Below are 17,315 nucleotides of genomic sequence, written 5' to 3'. Positions count from 1 at the left end.
ATGCGGATCTTGTTCGGATGTCCAGTTGCCAACCTTGGCCACTTCCATTAAGGCCAGACCTTCTTTCTCAAGGTTCGTTTTTCCATCAGGATCTCAAATCATTAAATTTGAAGGTATGGAAATTGAACGCTTAGTGCTTAGTCATAGAGGTTTCTCTGACTCAGTGATTAATACTATGTTGCAGGCTCGTAAATCTGTCTCTAGAAAGATTTATTATCGAGTTTGGAAGACTTATATTTCATGGTGTTCTCATAAATTCTCTTGGCATTCTTTTAGAATTTCTAGAATTTTACAGTTTCTTCAGGATGGTTTGGATAAAGGTTTGTCTGCAAGTTCCTTGAAAGTACAAATCTTTGCTCTTTCTGTTTTATTCCACAGGAAAATTGCTAAACTTCCTGATATTCATTATTTTGTACAGGCTTTGGTTCGTATCAAGCCTGTCATTAAATCAATCTCACATCCTTGGAGTCTTAATTTGGTTTTGAAGGCTTTACAGGCTCCTCCATTTGAACCTATGCATTCTTTGGACATTAAACTACCTTCTTGGAAAGTGTTGTTCCTTTTGCCCATCTCTTCTGCTAGAAGAGTTTCTGAATTATCCGCTCTCTCTTGTGAATCTCCTTTTCTGATTTTTCATCAGGATAAGGCAGTTTTGCGGACTTCATTTAAATTCTTACCTAAGGTTGTGAATTCTAACAACATTAATTTAGAAATTGTTGTCCCTTCTTTGTGTCCTAATCCTAAGTATTCTTTGGAGAGATCTTTACATTCTTTGGATGTGGTGAGAGCTCTGAAATATTATGTTGAAGCCACTAAAGTTTTCAGGAAGACTTCTAGTCTATTTGTTATCTTTTCTGGTTCCAGGAAAGGTCAGAAGGATTCTGCCATTTCTTTGGCATCGTGGTTAAAGATTTTGATTCATCAAGCTTATTTGGAGTCTGGTAAAGCCCCGCCTCAGAGAATTACAACTCATTCTACTAGATCAGTTTCCACTTCTTGGGCTTTTAAGAATGAAGCTTCAGTTGATCAGATTTGCAAAGCAGCAACTTTTGGTCTTCTTTGCATACATTTACTAAATTCTACCATTTTTATGTATTTGCTTCTTCGGAAGCAGTTTTTGGTAGGAAAGTTCTTCAGGCAGCTGTTTCAGTTTGATTCTTCTGCTTATGATTTAAGTTTTTATTTTTTGAGAATAAACTTATATCTGGGTTGTGGATTTATTTTTTCAGCGAAATGGCTGTTTTTATTTTGTCCCTCCCTCTCTAGTGACTCTTGCGTGGAAGTTCCACATATTTGGTATTGCTATCCCATACGTCACTAACTCATGGACTCTTGCCAATTACATGAAAGAAAACATAATTTATGTAAGAACTTACCTGATAAATTAATTTCTTTCATATTGACAAGAGTCCATGAGGCCCACCCTTTCTTTATGGTGGTTATGATTTTTTTGTATAAAGCACAATTATTCCAAATTCCTTTGGTGATGCTTTTTACTCCTTTCTTTATCACCCCACCTCTTGGCTATTCATTAATTGAATTGTGGTGTGGTGAGGGGTGTATTTATAGGCATTTTGAGGTTTGGGAAACTTTTGCCCCTCCTGGTAGGATTGTATATCCCCATACGTCACTAGCTCATGGACTCTTGCCAATATGAAAGAAATTAATTTATCAGGTAAGTTCTTACATAAATTATGTTTTTGGCTTGGAACAAACCGGTTTCACTTTCATTTTTGAGTGTTGCACAGCTCATAATAGCTTAACGCCTTTTTCATAGCAGGGGAAGTCCTGTCCTACGCACCACGTGACCTGGTGTGGTCTTCTCATTTCTTTCCTAAGATATGTTGAGTCCACAGAATCATCAGTTACTAGTGGGAATATCACTCCTGGCCAGCAGGAGGAGGCAAAGAGCACCACAGCAAAGCTGCTATATATGTCACTTCCCTTACCACTTCCCTTACCCATAATCCCTAGTCATTCTCTTTGCCTCTGGTGCAAGGAGGAGGTTAAGTTTTAGAAATTAATTTATCAAGTAAGTTCTTACATAAATTATGTTTTTGGCTTGGAACAAACAGGTTTCACTTTCATTTTTGAGTGTTGCACAGCTCATAATAGCTTAACGGCTTTTTCATAGCAGGGGAAGTCCTGTCCTACGCACCACATGACCTGGTGTGGTCTTCTCATTTCTTTTCTACGATATGTTTAGTCCACAGAATCATCAGTTACTAGTGGGAATATCACTCCTGGCCAGCAGGAGGAGGCAAAGAGCACCACAGCAAAGCTGCTATATATGACCCATAATCCCTAGTCATTCTCTTTGCCTCCGGTGCAAGGAGGAGGTGAAGTTTTAGGTGTCTGATCTACAATCAAGATTTTATTATTTTAAAGCGGAGTAGGTTTGCTCTGACTTTTCCTGGGGTTTGGCCTTAGTACACATTAGTCTCTTCAGTAGGGCAGTGATGGTTTTTAAGCAATTGGGAACTTGTAGGGTACAATCCCTTTTGCGTTTTCCCAAACATTTTTGCTGCCCTATTTAGATAGTGAGCTTACTCAGTCTTTCTTTCGTCCACAGGTGTGAGGGATAGCTCCTCTCAAACCAAGTGTGCTGTCCTGCTGCCGGACAGTTACATTTTAAGGTAAGTGCCAATTTTATTTTTCTTGTGTAGGAAGAATCTGGCACTTATTCAGCTTAAAAGCTGATTGGACGTTTATTTAACTTTTACTTCCTAGGAAGTTATTTTGTGGCAGATAGCAGGCTCTGCTTATGAGGAGATTTTTTTATTTTATTGGTGGCTCAGTTTAAAATAAACTGTTTTTTGTTTGGGGGACATGTTTTTTCTGCACTTTTAGGCCGTGTGTTAAAAACTTTTTAATTTGACAGTTGCGTCTGTTTGGACCTCCCCTGATCAAGGTGGTTCCGTTTCTGAGGCTGATTGTGTGTTTTAACGCTGTTTTTAAACTTCCTGTCAGTGCTGCTGTGTCAGACTCCAGAGTTGCTGCTTGTCACGGAGGCTTTGTTATCCAGGAAGCCTCTCTTTAAAGCCCTTTCATTGGTTCTAGCAGTCACTGTGAAAACAAATAATTTTTTCTTTGTTTGATGGTCAGCAGGTCAGGTAGGCACCTCAGCAAGATTGCTGAGGTGTAGAGGTGCCTGGGGCTGGTTGCATTTTTCTGACTTTCTTTTTTAAAGTAACAGTAGCTAATTTTTTCCCATATATTTATTTAATATAAAAGAAAATTAATAAATAAATACAAATTTAATAAATTGTTATAAATTTATAAAAGTAATAAACAATTTTTTTATTGGTTTTGTTTTTTTCCATTCTTTGTGTGAAAGATGGGACCAGAAGGCCATGCAGAATGTTACCTGTAGCCTGTGTTTTGATGCTCAGGTGGAACCCCCAGTTCCTTTTTGTTCCTCCTGTTTTGATAGAACTTTATGTTTTAGGAATAGACTTTTTGATCCTGAGCCATCATTAGATAAGGCGGATGCTGTTCAGGTGCCTCCTGTACCAGATTTGCCGCAGATTTCTCCTCAAGTGTACCAAGATTTTGCTGCCCAGGTATCTGAGGCACTGTCTGCGTTTCCCATGCTGCAGGGAAAGCACAAGAGAAAAGTTAAAGAATCTGTGAATAAGGTTTCTAATTTAACAGTGGTTAATCAGAGTGTTTCTTCTCAGAAGTCTGAGGACGAAGATACTTACAGTAGCATCTGAGGGTGAAATCTCAGACTCAGACAGTTTAATTCCTTCTTCTGATTCTGAAGTTATTTCCTTCAGGTTTAAGCTGGAACACCTCCGTCTGTTACTTAAGGAGGTTTTGGCTACTTTGGACGACTGATACAACTATCGTAGTCAATCCTAAGAAGGCTAGTAAGCTGAATAAGTATTTTGATGTTTCCTCCGCAGTGGAGGTATATCCTGTTCCAGACCATGCTTCTGAGATTATTGCACGGGAGTGGGAGAGACCTGGAATTCCTTTTTCTCCATCTCCAATTTTCAAGAAAACGTTTCCGATTTCTGACTCTATTAAGGAGTCGTGGCAAACGGTTCCTAAGGTGCAAGGAGCAATTTCCACTTTGGCGAAGAGGACCACTATTCCCATAGAGGATAGTTGTTCTTTTAAGGATCCAATGGATAAGAAATGTGAGGCTTTTTTAAAGAAAATGTATGTACACCAGGGTCTCCAATGGCAGTCTGCGGGGTGTGTATTGCCACTGCTGTAGCTGCAGCTGGTTTGATGCTTTGTCTGATTCTACTCAGACAGATACTCCTCTTGAGGAGATCCAGGACAGGATTAAGACTCTTAAGTTAGCCAACTCCTTTATCATGGTTGCTTCTTTACAAGTTATTAAGCTGGGAGCAAAAATGTCTGGTTTTGCTGTTTTAGCTCGCAGAGCCTTATGACTGAAGTCCTGGTCTGTGGATGTTTCTTCTAAATCAAAGCTCTTAGCGATTTCTTACAAAGGTAAAACCTTGTTTGGTCCTGGTTTGGCTGAAATAATTTCTGATATCACAGGTGGAAAGGGTTCTTTTCTTCCTCAGGATAAAAGGAATAAAAAGAAAGGACGTCAGAGTAATATTCGTTCCTTTCGCAACTTTGGAGGTAAGCCCACTTCTTCTTCCTCTAAGCAAGAACATTCCTAGCCTTCCTGGAAGTCTAGTCAGTCTTGGAAGAAGGGGAAATAGTCTAAGAAACCCACGGCTGACTGCAAGTCGGCATGAAGGGTCGGCCCCCGATCCGGTCTTGGATCCAGTAGGGGGCAGACTTTCTCTATTTGTTTAAGCCTGGATAAGAGATGTTCCGGACCCCTGGGTGGTGGACATCGTATACCAGGGGTACAAGATAGAATTCAAGACCTTCCCCCCAGAGGCAGGTTTCTGCTCTCAAGATCTGTAGACCAGATAAAGAGATATGTTCTTAAATTGTGTCAAGGATCTTTTCGCCATGGGGGTAATAGTTCCTGTTCCTCTGCAGGAACAGGTCTGGGTTTTTACTGGAATCTGTTCGTGGTTCCCAAAAAAGAGGGAACTTTCAGACCAATTCTGGATCTGAAGTGTTTAAACAAGTTTCTCAGAGTACCGTCCGTCAAGATGGAGACTATTCATTCCATCCTTCCCATGGTTCAGGAGGGTCAATTTATGACAACCATAGACCTAAAGGATGCTTACCTTCATGTTCTTATTCACAAGGATCATCACAAGTTTCTGAGGTTTGCCTTCTTGGACAATCACTTCCAGTTTGTGGCCCCTCCATTCAGTCTTGCCACAGCTCCCAGAATTTTCTCAAAGGTTCTGGGGGCTCTGTTGGCAGTTATCTGGTCTCGGGAATTGCAGTGGCGCCTTATCTGGATGAAATTCTGGTTCAGGCGCTGTCTTTTCAACAAGCAACATCTCATACGGAGATCTTGTTGTCTTTTCTTTGCTCCCACGGATGAAAGGTGAATCTGGGAAAAAGTTCTCTGGTTCCAGCTACAAGGGTAGTTTTCTTGGGAACCATAATAGACAAAAGTCAGAAAGTCAAAGATCTTCAATTCTTGTCTTGCCCTTCAGTCCTCTCTTCAGCCCTCTCTTCAGCCCTCAGTGGCTCAATGTATGGAGGTAATTGGTCTGATGGTGGCTTCCATAGACATCATTCCGTTTGCCCGGGTTCCATCTCGGGTCTCTGCAGTTATGCATGCTCAGTCAATGGAACGGGGACTATGTGGATCTATCTCAGTGAATAGATCTGGATCAGGTGTCAAAGGTCTCTCTTCAGTGGTGGTTGTCTCAGGAACACCTCTCCGAGGGAACTTGCTTCCACAGAGCCTCTTGGGTGATTGTCAACACGGATGCCATTCTTCTAGGTTGGGGAGCAGTCTGGGACTCGTTGAATGTTCAGGGTCTATGGTCTTGGGAGGAGTCATTTCTCCCCATAAACATTCTAGAGTTGAGAGCAATTTTCAATGCTCTGTTGACCTGGCCTCAGTTAGCTTTAGTCCGGTTTATCGGGTTCTAGTCGGACAACATAACCTTGGTGGTGTACATCAACCACCAGGGGGGAACTCGGAGTTCCTTGGCCATGACAGAGGTGGCCCGAATTATTCAGTGGGCAGAAACCCACAACTGCTGTCTTTCTGCGATCCACATCCCAGGAGTGGACAATTGAGAAGTGGATTTTCTGAGCAGACAGACTTTTCATCCCGGGGGGGAACTTCATCCGGAGGTGTTTTCCAGTTTGACCCTCAAATGGGGGCAGCCGGAGTTGGATGTCATGGCTTCTCGGCAGAATGCCAAGCTTCTGAAGTACGGCTCGAGGTCAAGGGATCCTCGGGCCTTCTTCATAGATGCTCTAGCAGTTCCTTGGAACTTCAGTCTAGCATATCTATTTCCTCTGTTTGCTCTCCTGCCAAGTGTCATTGCTCGTATCAAACAGGAGAGGACATCAGTGATTCTCATAGCTCCGACGTGGCCTCGCAGGATCTGTTATGCAGATCTAGTGGGAATGTCGTCTCTGCGTCCATGGAGACTACCTCTGAGGGAGGACCTTCTGATTCAGGGTCCCTTCCTTCATCCAAATCTCGTTTCTCTGAAGCCGACTGCTTGGAGATTGAACGCCTAATTTTATCTAAGCGGGGTTTTGAGACCTTGATACAGGCTCGTAAGCCTGATACTAGGAAAATTTACAATAACATATGGCGTAAATATCTTTATTGGTGTGAATCTAGAGGTTTCTTTCATGTAATTGGCAAGAGTCCATGAGCTAGTGACATATGGGATATACAATCCTACCAGGAGGGGCAAAGTTTCCCAAACCTCAAAATGCCTATAAATACACCCCTCACCACACCCACAATTCAGTTTTACAAACTTTGCCTCCTATGGAGGTGGTGAAGTAAGTTTGTGCTAAGATTTCTACGTTGATATGCACTTCTCAGCATTGTTGAAGCCCGATTCCTCTCAGAGTACAGCGAATGTCAGAGGGACGTGAAGGGAGTATCACCTATTGAATACGATGATTTCTCTTTTTCATGGGTTCTCTGTTATCGGTCCCTTTTCAGGTCGACTATATACTCTCAATTTACCATTACCTCTACTAATAACTGTTTTAGTACTGGTTTGGCTATCTGCTATATGTGGATGGGTGTCTTTTGGTAAGTATGTTTTCATTACTTAAGACACTCTCAGCTATGGTTTGGCACTTTATGCAAATTATATAAAGTTCTAAATATATGTATTGTACTTATATTTGCCATGAGTCAGGTTCATGTATTTCCTTCTGCAGACTGTCAGTTTCATATTTGGGAATATAAACACTTTAAGAAATTTATTTCTTACCTGGGGTTTAGTCTTTTTTCAATTTGACTACTTTTTGCAATTGCGGGTCTTAGGCCCGCAGGTGCATCAAATGTTAGACTTTATTGCGTAATTTTTGGTGCAAACTTTTTTTGGCGTGAAAAAATACGTTTTTGACGCAACTTCGTAATTTCCGGTGTCATACGTGACGCCGAGACCTTTCACACAGCGGCGTCATTAGTGACGCAAGTGTGTCATTTCCGGTGGTACGTTTAGCACCACCTCCGGTCATTTTTTGGCGCCAAAAAAGTTTACGTTACGTTGTGCGTCATACTTGGCGCCAAATTTTCTTAATTATTTCTATACCCCATTGTTGTTTGCCTCCTGCTTTCTTTTCTATCAAGAGGCCTATGCTTTTGCATTTTTTCCCATTCCTGAAACTGTCATTTAAGGAAATAGATAATTTTGCTTTATATGTTGTTTTTTCTCTTACATATAGCAAGATGTCCCAATCTGATCCTGCCTCTGAAGTTTCTGCTGGAACATTGCTGCCTGACATCGGTTCTACTAAAGCTAAGTGCATTTGTTGTAAAATTGTAGAAATTATTCCACCGAATGTCATTTGTAAGAGTTGTCATGATAAACTTTTACATGCAGATAGTGTTTCTATCAGTAATAGTACATTGCCAGTTGCAGTTCCTTCAACTTCTAATGTGCATGATATACCTGTAAATTTTAAAGAATTTGTTTCTGATTCTATTATGAAGGCTTTGTCTGCATTTCCACCTTCTAATAAACGTAAAAGGTCTTTTAAAACTTCTCATTTAGCTGATGAAATTTCAAATGACCAACAACATAATAATTCATCCTCTTCTGATGAGGAGCTATCTGAAACAGAAGATCCTTCCTCAGATATTGACACTGACAAATCTACTTATTTATTTAAAATAAAGTATATGCGTTCTTTATTAAAAGAAGTGTTAATTACTTTGGATATTGAGGTAACCAGTCCTATTGACGTTCAGTCTAATAAACGTTTAAATTTCCCCAGGTGTTTTTCCCATTCCTGAGGCTATTTCTGATATGATTTCTAGGGAATGGAATAAGCCAGGTACTCCCTTTATTCCTTCTTCAAGGTTTAAGAGATTGTATCCTTTACCAGCAAAATCTATAGAGTTTTGGGAAAAGATCCCCAAATTTGATGGGGCTATTTCTACTCTTGCTAAACGTACCACTATTCCTATGGAAGATAGCACTTCCTTTAAGGATCCTTTAGATAGGAAACTTGAATTTTATCTAAGGAAGGCCTATTTATATTCAGGTCATCTTCTCAGACCTGCTATTTCTTTGGGTGATGTTGCAGCTGCATCAACTTTCTGGTTGGAAAATTTAGCGCAACATGAATTGGATTTTGACATATCTAGCATTGTTCGCTTACTGCAACATGCTTATCATTTTATTTGTGATGCCATTTTTTATATTATCAAAATTTATGTTAGATCCATGTCTTTAGCTGTATTAGCTAGAAGAGCTTTGTGGCTTAAATCTTGGAATGCTGATATGACATCTAAATCTAGATTACTATCTCTTTCTTTCCAAGGTAATAATTTATTTGGTTCTCAGTTGGATTCTATTATTTCAACTATCACTGGAGGAGAAGGAGTTTTTTTGCCTCAGGATAAAAAAACCTAAGGGTAAATCTAAGGCTTCTAACCATTTTCGTTCCTTTCGTCAGAATAAGGAACAAAAACTCAATCCTCCTCCCAAGGAATCTGCTTCCAATTGGAAGCCTTCCTCAAATTGGAATAAATCCAAGCCATTTAGGAAACCAAAGTCTGCCCCTAAGTCCGCATGAAGGTGCAGCCCTCATTCCAGCTCAGCTGGTAGGGGGCAGATTAAGGTTTTTCAAGGATTTTTGGATGAAATCTGTCCAAAATCATTGGATTCAGAGCATTGTCTCTCAAGGGTATCGCATAGGATTCAAAGTAAGACCTCCTGTGAGAAGATTTTTCTCTCACGCATCCCTGTAAATCCAGTAAAAGCTCAGGCTTTTCTGAAGTGTGTTTCAGACCTGGAGTCTTCAGGGGTAATCATGCCAGTTCCTCCTCAGGAACAAGGTTTGGGTTTTTTATTCAAACCTATTCATTGTACCAAAGAAAGAAAATTTGTTCAGACCAGTTCTGGATCTGAAAATTTTGAATCGTTATGTAAGAGTACCAACTTTCAAGATGGTGACTATAAGGACTATTCTGCCTTTTGTTCAGCAAGGACATTATATGTCCACAATAGACTTGCAGGATGCATACCTTCATATTCCGATTCATCCAGAACACTTTCAGTTTCTGAGATTCTCTTTTCTAGACAAGCATTACCAATTTGTTGCTCTTCCATTTGGCCTAGCAACAGCTCCAAGAATCTTTTCGAAGGTTCTGGGTGCCCTACTATCTGTAATCAGAGAACAGGGTATTGTGGTGTTTCCTTATTTGGACGATATCTTGGTACTAGCTCAGTCTTTACATACTGCAGAATCTCACACAAATCAACTAGTGTTGTTTCTTCGGAAACATGGTTGGAGGATCAATTTACCAAAAAGTTTCTTGATTCCTCAGACAAGGGTCACCTTTTTAGGCTTCCAGATAGATTCAGTGTCCATGACTCTGTCTCTAACAGACAAGAGATGTTTAAAATTGGTCGCAGCATGCCGGCTCCTTCAGTCTCAGTCATTCCCTTCAGTGGCTATGTGCATGGAAGTTTTAGGTCTCATGACTGCAGCATCGGACACAATCCCCTTTGCTCGTTTTCACATGAGACCTCTACAGCTTTGTATGCTGAATCAATGGTGCAGGGATTATACAATTAATTTCCTTGAATCCCAATGTACGACACTCTCTGACATGGTGGATAGACCACCATTGTTTGGTTTAAGGGGCTTCTTTTGTTCGCCCAACCTGGACTGTGATCAGATGCGAGTCTTTCAGGTTGGGGAGCTGTTTGGGGATCTCTGACAGCACAAGGGGTTTGGAAATTTCAAGAGGCGAGATTACAAATAAATATTTTAGAACTCCGTGCAATTCTCAGGGCTCTTCAGTTCTGGCCTCTACTAAAGAGAGAACCGTTCATTTGTTTTCAGACAGACAATATCACAACTGTGGCTTATGTCAATCATCAGGGTGGGACTCACAGTTCCCAAGCTATGAAAGAAGTATCTCGGATACTTGCCTGGGCGGAATCCAGCTCCTGTCTAATCTCTGTGGTGCATTTCCCAGGCGTAGACAATTGGGAGGCGGATTATCTCAGCCGCCAGACTTTACATCCAGGGGAGTGGTCTCTCCATCCAGATGTGTTTTCTCAGATTGTTCAGATGTGGGGGCTTCCGGAGATAGATCTCATGACCTCTCATCTAAACAAGAAACTTCCCAGATACCTGTCCAGGTCAAGGGATGTTCAGGCGGAAGTAATGGATGCGCTGACACTTCTTTGGTGTTATCAACCTGCTTACATCTTCCCGCCTCTAGTTCTCCTTCCAAGAGTGATCTCCAAAATCCTCATGGAACAGTCTTTTGTGTTGCTGATGGCTCCAGCATGGCCACACAGGTTTTGGTATGCGGATCTGGTTCGGATGTCCAGTTGCCTGCCTTGGCCACTTCCGTTACGGCCGGACCTACTATCTCAAGGTCCGTTTTTCCATCAGGATCTCAAATCATTAAATTTGAAGGTATGGAAATTGAACGCTTAGTTCTAAGTCATAGAGGTTTCTCTGACTCAGTGATTAATACTATGTTACAAGCTCATAAATCTGTCTCTAGAAAGATTTATTATAGAGTTTGGAAGACTTACATTTCATGGTGTTCTTCTCATAAATTCTCCTGGCATTCTTTTAGCATTCCTAGAATTTTACAGTTCCTTCAGTATGGTTTGGATAAGGGTTTGTCTGCAAGTTCCTTGAAAGAACAAATCTCTGCTCTTTCTGTTTTATTTCACAGAAAGATTGCTATACTTCCTGATATTCACTGTTTTGTACAGGCTTTAGTTCATATTAAGCCTGTCATTAAATCAATTTCTCCTCCTTGGAGTCTTAATTTGGTTCTGAAGGCTTTACAGGCTCCTCCATTTGAGCCTATGCATTCTTTGGACATTAAACTACTTTCCTGGAAAGTGTTGTTCCTTTTGGCTATTTCTTCTGCTAGAAGAGTTTTCTGCTCTTTCTTGTTAGTCTCCTTTTCTGATTTTTCATCAGGATAAGGCGGTTTTGCAGACTTCTTTTCAATTTTTACCTAAGGTTGTGAATTCTAACAACATTAGTAGAGAAATTGTTATCCCTTCCTTGTGTCCTAATCCTAAGAATTCTTTGGAGAGATCCTTACATTCTTTGGATGTGGTAAGAGCTTTGAAATATTATGTGGAAGCTACTAAAAATTTCAGGAAGACTTCCAGTTTGTTTTATTTTCTGTTCCTAGGAAAGGTCAGAAAGCTTCTGCTATTTCCTTGGCTTCTTGGTTGAAACTTTTGATTCATCAAGCTTATTTAGAGTTGGGTCAAACCCCGCCTCAGAGAATTACAGCTCATTCTACTAGATCAGTCTCCACTTCGTGGGCTTTTAAGAATGAAGCTTCAGTTGATCAGATTTGCAAAGCAGCAACTTGGTCTTCTTTGCATACATTTACTAAATTCTACCATTTTGTAGGGGTGCCTAAAATAATCGATTCTGTGATGCATCGCGATGCAGCCTGTTAACGATGCTGCATCGATGCAGTGCAGATCAGAATCGATTCAGGGGTGACATCATCGCTCAACGTCACATGACCCCGCCTCTCTCACATAGCAGACGAGCCGACAGCATTTGTGTCAGGATTAATCTGGTTACAGCCCCCAGCTACAACACATCAGGACTTGCTGTGCACACTGCGCAGATATCTGACCCAGAGAGCATTACCAATAGACCTCCTCTCACACACAAATGTTCCAGTCAGGAATTTTTATAACACCTATCCTAAAGAGCCGACAGCAGCCTCATGTAAACAGTGAATCTTTTCTTGTATTATCGATTCACTGTATACTGTTGCGGTCTCTGCTGCATGTTTCCTCTCTGTCAGACCCCTAGCCCAAACGAGCATTTGAGGGTTGCTGTAAAACTTTTGACTTACTGTATCTAATAACATCCCTCAAATGCTCGTTTGGGCTAGGGGTCTGACAGAGAGGAAACATGCAGCAGAGACCGCAACAGTAAACAGTGAATCTATAATACAAGAAAAGATTCACTGTTTACATGAGGCTGCTGTCGGCTCTTTAGGATAGGTGTCATAAAAATTCCTGACCGGAACATTTGTGTGTGAGAGGAGGTCTATTGGTAATGCTCTCTGGGTCAGGTTTCAGATGTCTGCATGTACTGCGTGAGAATGTTTGAGTAAGTACACTGCTGCTGGTTTTCCTTTGTAAAATAAATCTACAGATACATTTCTGTGCATATTGTAGTATTATGTTTATAAGTGCTCTTCCATCTTACACAGTTGTTTAAAAGATTATTATATATACACACACACAAAATATATATATATATATATATATATATATAGAGTGTGTGTATGTATCTCTCTCTCTCTCTCTCTCTGTGTATATATATATATATATATATATATATATATATACACATACACACACACACACTATATATATATATAAATGTGTGTATGTGTATATATATATATATGTGTGTATGTGTATATATATATATATATATATATATATATATATATGTGTGTGTGTGTGTATATATATATATATATATATATATATATATATATATATATATAAAATATGGAATAGAACAAGATCATGAAAATCATGGGCAGTAATCGTGATGCATCGCGATGCATCGTAGAATCGAATCGTATCGAATCGTTACGATGATAATCGTAATCGAATCGTGAGACAAGTGAAGATGCGCAGCTCTACCATTTTGATGTATTTGCTTCTTCGGAAGCAGTTTTTGGTAGAAAAGTTCTTCAGGCAGCTGTTTCAGTTTGATTCTTCTGCTTTTGATTTAATTTTTTTTCTTTCAAAAGTGAAAATAACTTATTTTTTTGGTTGTAGATTATTTTTTCAGCGGAATATGGCTGTTTTTATTTTATTCCCTCCCTCTCTAGTGACTCTTGAGTGGAAGACTCCACATCTTGGGTATTGATATCCCATATGTCACTAGCTCATGGACTCTTGCCAATTACATGAAAGAAAACATAATTTATGTAAGAACTTACCTGATAAATTCATTTCTTTCATATTGGCAAGAGTCCATGAGGCCCACCCTTTTTATGGTGGTTATGATTTTTTGTATAAAGCACAATTATTTCCAAATTTCCTTTGTTGATGCTTTCTACTCCTTTCTTTATCACCCCACTGCTTGGCTATTCGTTAAACTGAATTGTGGGTGTGGTGAGGGGTGTATTTATAGGCATTTTGAGGTTTGGGAAACTTTGCCCCTCCTGGTAGGATTGTATATCCCATATGTCACTAGCTCATGGACTCTTGCCAATATGAAAGAAATGAATTTATCAGGTAAGTTCTTACATAAATTATGTTTTCTCTTGGAGTAGAGTCAGGATTACTAGGATTTTGTCTTTTCTCCAGGAGGTTCTGGAGAAAGGTTTGGTGGCTAGTACTTTAAAGGGGCAGATTTCTGCTTTTATCTGTTTTGTTGCATAAGCGCCTGGCGGATGCGCCAGATGTGCAATCTTTTTGTCAGAATTAGGCCTGTGTTTAAGTCTGTTACTCCTCCATGGAGTCTTAACCTTGTTCTTAGAGTTTTGCAGCAGGCTCCGTTTGAGCCTATGCATTCTTTAGATATTAAGATTTCTTTCATGTAATTAGCAAGAGTCCATGAGCTAGTGACGTATGGGATATACATTCCTACCAGGAGGGGCAAAGTTTCCCAAACCTCAAAATGCCTATAAATACACCCCTCACCACACCCACAATTCAGTTTTACAAACTTTGCCTCCGATGGAGGTGGTGAAGTAAGTTTGTGCTAGATTCTACGTTGATATGCGCTCCGCAGCAAGTTGGAGCCCGGTTTTCCTCTCAGCGTGCAGTGAATGTCAGAGGGATGTGAGGAGAGTATTGCCTATTTGAATGCAGTGATCTCCTTCTACGGGGTCTATTTCATAGGTTCTCTGTTATCGGTCGTAGAGATTCATCTCTTACCTCCCTTTTCAGATCGACGATATACTCTTATATATACCATTACCTCTGCTGATTCTCGTTTCAGTACTGGTTTGGCTTTCTACAAACATGTAGATGAGTGTCCTGGGGTAAGTAAATCTTATTTTCTGTGACACTCTAAGCTATGGTTGGGCACTTTGTTTATAAAGTTCTAAATATATGTATTCAAACATTTATTTGCCTTGACTCAGAATGTTCAACTTTCCTTATTTTTCAGACAGTCAGTTTCATATTTGGGATAATGCATTTGATTTAATCATTTTTTCTTACCTTCAAAAATTTGACTATTTTCCCTGTGGGCTGTTAGGCTCGCGGGGGCTGAAAATGCTTCATTTTATTGCGTCATTCTTGGCGCGGACTTTTTTGGCGCAAAAATTCTTTTCCGTTTCCGGCGTCATACGTGTCGCCGGAAGTTGCGTCATTTTTTGACGTTATTTTGCGCCAAAAATGTTGGCGTTCCGGATGTGGCGTCATTTTTGGCGCCAAAAAGCATTTAGGCGCCAAATAATGTGGGCGTCTTATTTGGCGCTAAAAAATATGGGCGTCGCTTTTGTCTCCACATTATTTAAGTCTCATTTTTCTTTGCTTCTGGTTGCTAGAAGCTTGTTCTTTGGCATTTTTTCCCATTCCTGAAACTGTCATTTAAGGAATTTGATCAATTTTGCTTTATATGTTGTTGTTTTTTCTCTTACATATTGCAAGATGTCTCACGTTGCATCTGAGTCAGAAGATACTACAGGAAAATCGCTGTCTAGTGCTGGATCTACCAAAGCTAAGTGTATCTGCTGTAAACTTTTGGTAGCTATTCCTCCAGCTGTTGTTTGTATTGATTGTCATGACAAACTTGTTAATGCAGATAATATTTCCTTTAGTAAAGTACCATTGCCTGTTGCAGTTCCTTCAACATCTAAGGTGCAGAATGTTCCTGATAACATAAGAGATTTTGTTTCTGAATCCATAAAGAAGGCTATGTCTGTTATTTCTCCTTCTAGTAAACGTAAAAAATCTTTTAAAACTTCTCTCCCTACAGATGAATTTTTAAATGAGCATCATCATTCTGATTCTGATGACTCTTCTGGTTCAGAGGATTCTGTCTCAGAGGTTGATGCTGATAAATCTTCATATTTATTTAAAATGGAATTTATTCGTTCTTTACTTAAAGAAGTTCTAATTGCTTTAGAAATAGAGGATTCTGGTCCTCTTGATACTAATTCTAAACGTTTGGATAAGGTATTTAAATCTCCTGTGGTTATTCCAGAAGTTTTTCCTGTTCCTAATGCTATTTCTGCAGTAATTTCCAAAGAATGGGATAAATTGGGTAATTCATTTACTCCTTCTAAACGTTTTAAGCAATTATATCCTGTGCCGTCTGACAGATTAGAATTTTGGGACAAAATCCCTAAAGTTGATGGGGCTATTTCTACCCTTGCTAAACGTACTACTATTCCTACGTCAAATGGTACTTCGTTTAAGGATCCTTTAGATAGGAAAATTGAATCCTTTCTAAGAAAAGCTTATCTGTGTTCAGGTAATCTTCTTAGACCTGCTATATCTTTGGCTGATGTTGCTGCAGCTTCAACTTTTTGGTTGGAAACCTTAGCGCAACAAGTAACACATCATGATTCTCATGATATTATTATTCTTCTTCAGCATGCTAATAATTTTATCTGTGATGCCATCTTTGATATTATCAGAATTGATGTCAGGTTTATGTCTCTAGCTATTTTAGCTAGAAGAGCTTTATGGCTTAAAACTTGGAATGCTGATATGGCTTCTAAATCAACTCTACTTTCCATTTCTTTCCAGGGTAACAAATTATTTGGTTCTCAGTTGGATTCTATTATTTCAACTGTTACTGGTGGGAAAGGAACTTTTTTACCACAGGATAAAAAATCTAAGGGTAAAAACAGAGCTAATAATCGTTTTCGTTCCTTTCGTTTCAACAAAGAACAAAAACCTGATCCTTCATCCTCAGGAGCAGTTTCAGTTTGGAAACCATCTCCAATCTGGAATAAATCCAAGCCAGCCAGAAAGGCAAAGCCTACTTCTAAGTCCACATGAAGGTGCGGCCCTCATTCCAGCTCAGCTGGTAGGGGGCAGGTTACGTTTTTTCAAAGAAATTTGGATCAATTCTGTTCACAATCTTTGGATTCAGAACATTGTTTCAGAAGGGTACAGAATTGGTTTCAAGATGAGACCTCCTGCAAAGAGATTTTTTCTTTCCCGTGTCCCAGTAAATCCAGTAAAAGCTCAAGCATTTCTGAATTGTGTTTCAGATCTAGAGTTGACTGGAGTAATTATGCCAGTTCCAGTTCAGGAACAGGGGATGGGGTTTTATTCAAATCTCTTCATTGTACCAAAGAAGGAGAATTCCTTCAGACCAGTTCTGGATCTAAAAATATTGAATCGTTATGTAAGGATACCAACGTTCAAGATGGTAACTGTAAGGACTATCTTGCCTTTTGTTCAGCAAGGGAATTGTATGTCCACAATAGATTTACAGGATGCATATCTGCATATTCCGATTCATCCGGATCATTATCGGTTCCTGAGATTCTCTTTTTTGGACAAGCATTACCAGTTTGTGGCTCTGCCGTTTGGCCTTGCTACAGCTCCAAGAATTTTTACAAAGGTTCTCGGTGCCCTTCTGTCTGTAATCAGAGAACAGGGTATTGTGGTATTTCCTTATTTGGACGATATCTTGGTACTTGCTCAGTCTTTACATTTAGCAGAATTTCATACGAATCGACTTGTGTTGTTTCTTCAAGATCATGGTTGGAGGATCAATTTACCAAAAAGTTAATTGATTCCTCAGACAAGGGTAAC

Source organism: Bombina bombina, chromosome 5 (assembly GCF_027579735.1).
Source record: "Bombina bombina isolate aBomBom1 chromosome 5, aBomBom1.pri, whole genome shotgun sequence".
In the NCBI taxonomy this organism is placed as follows: Eukaryota; Metazoa; Chordata; class Amphibia; order Anura; family Bombinatoridae; genus Bombina; species Bombina bombina.
Note: the sequence above shows the minus strand (reverse complement) of the source record.